The sequence below is a fragment of the Leptonotus elevatus genome, unplaced genomic scaffold, assembly GCF_054856555.1.
Source record: "Leptonotus elevatus isolate MCC_2025b unplaced genomic scaffold, RoL_Lele_1.0 HiC_scaffold_295, whole genome shotgun sequence".
Classification (NCBI taxonomy): Eukaryota; Metazoa; Chordata; class Actinopteri; order Syngnathiformes; family Syngnathidae; genus Leptonotus; species Leptonotus elevatus.
This window is the reverse complement of record NW_028233691.1, coordinates 10,001-12,500: the sequence shown is the minus strand read 5'-3', so window position 1 is coordinate 12,500 and position 2,500 is coordinate 10,001.

Here is a 2,500-nt window from a genome sequence, read left to right as displayed (position 1 = left end):
GGAGGAGCTCCAGCGGACCGGGGGGAGCGCGCCCGTCTTCGGGGCTTGTTGCTGGCCGTTGGAGGAGCTCCAGCGGACCGGGGGGAGCGCGCCCGTCTTCGGGGCTTGTTGCTGGCCGTTGGCGGAGCTCCAGCGGACCGGGGGGAGCGCGCCCGTCTTCGGGGCTTGTTGCTGGCCGTTGGAGGAGCTCCAGCGGACCGCGGGGAGCGCGCCCGTCTTCGGGGCTTGTTGCTGGCCGTTGGCGGAGCTCCAGCGGACCGGGGGGAGCGCGCCCGTCTTCGGGGCTTGTTGCTGGCCGTTGGAGGAGCTCCAGCGGACCGCGGGGAGCGCGCCCGTCTTCGGGGCTTGTTGCTGGACGTTGGAGGAGCTCCAGCGGACCGGGGGGAGCGCGCCCGTCTTCGGGGCTTGTTGCTGGCCGTTGGAGGAGCTCCAGCGGACCGCGGGGAGCGCGCCCGTCTTCGGGGCTTGTTGCTGGCCGTTGGCGGAGCTCCAGCGGACCGCGGGGAGCGCGCCCGTCTTCGGGGCTTGTTGCTGGCCGTTGGAGGAGCTCCAGCGGACCGCGGGGAGCGCGCCCGTCTTCGGGGCTTGTTGCTGGCCGTTGGAGGAGCTCCAGCGGACCGGGGGGGAGCGCGCCCGTCTTCGGGGCTTGTTGCTGGCCGTTGGAGGAGCTCCAGCGGACCGCGGGGAGCGCGCCCGTCTTCGGGGCTTGTTGCTGGCCGTTGGAGGAGCTCCAGCGGACCGGGGGGGAGCCGGGCGTTCGAGTTGCCCAGGCAGGGGGTTATCCTCCACTAGCAAACCTCCATGAGCAGCGGAGCCCGGTCAGCTGCGCCAAAAAGAACCACACGAGGGCGACCTGGGGTTGAAATCCCCCGCCACATAGGAACGAATGCCGGGCGTTCGAGTTGCCCAGGCAGGGGGTTATCCTCCACTAGCAAACCTCCATGAGCAGCGGAGCCCGGTCAGCTGCGCCAAAAAGAACCACACGAGGGCGACCTGGGGTTGAAATCCCCCGCCACATAGGAACGAATGCCGGGCGTTCGAGTTGCCCAGGCAGGGGGTTATCCTCCACTAGCAAACCTCCATGAGCAGCGGAGCCCGGTCAGCTGCGCCAAAAAGAACCACACGAGGGCGACCTGGGGTTGAAATCCCCCGCCACATAGGAACGAATGCCGGGCGTTCGAGTTGCCCAGGCAGGGGGTTATCCTCCACTAGCAAACCTCCATGAGCAGCGGAGCCCGGTCAGCTGCGCCAAAAAGAACCACACGAGGGCGACCTGGGGTTGAAATCCCCCGCCACATAGGAACGAATGCCGGGCAACCAGGGGTCGAAATCCCCCATTGAAATGAATGGCGGGCAACCAGGGGTCGAAGTCCCCCATTGAAATGAATGGCGGGCGACCAGGGGTCGAAATCCCCCATTGAAATGAATGGCGGGCAACCAGGGGTCGAAGTCCCCCATTGAAATGAATGGCGGGCAACCAGGGGTCGAAGTCCCCCATTGAAATGAATGGCGGGCAACCAGGGGTCGAAGTCCCCCATTGAAATGAATGGCGGGCTACCAGGGGTCGAAATCCCCCATTGAAATGAATGGCGGGCGACCAGGGGTCGAAATCCCCCATTGAAATGAATGGCGGGCTACCAGGGGTCCAAGTCCCCCATTGAAATGAATGGCGGGCTACCAGGGGTCGAAATCCCCCATTGAAATGAATGGCGGGCTACCAGGGGTCCAAGTCCCCCATTGAAATGAATGGCGGGCTACCAGGGGTCGAAATCCCCCATTGAAATGAATGGCGGGCGACCAGGGGTCGAAATCCCCCATTGAAATGAATGGCGGGCAACCAGGGGTCGAAGTCCCCCATTGAAATGAATGGCGGGCTACCAGGGGTCGAAATCCCCCATTGAAATGAATGGCGGGCGACCAGGGGTCGAAATCCCCCATTGAAATGAATGGCGGGCTACCAGGGGTCCAAGTCCCCCATTGAAATGAATGGCGGGCGACCAGGGGTCGAAATCCCCCATTGAAATGAATGGCGGGCTACCAGGGGTCCAAGTCCCCCATTGAAATGAATGGCGGGCTACCAGGGGTCGAAGTCCCCCATTGAAATGAATGGCGGGCTACCAGGGGTCGAAATCCCCCATTGAAATGAATGGCGGGCGACCAGGGGTCGAAATCCCCCATTGAAATGAATGGCGGGCAACCAGGGGTCGAAAGTCCCCATTGAAATGAATGGCGGGCGACCAGGGGTCGAAATTCCCCATTGAAATGAATGGCGGGCAACCAGGGGTCGAAATTCCCCATTGAAATGAATGGGCCCATTCATTTTCAATGGCCGGGCTACCAGGGGCGCAGTACCACCTGTCGTCATTAGGGGCGCTGTAGATAGGGGACCGAGTCCCCCCATTCGAGAGGTTTGCACCCAAACCTCAAAATGGTTGGTGTACAATTATAGGAGAGACCTTTTTAAGACGTGGGAGCTCCAGGGCAAATCAAGGGAGGCTCG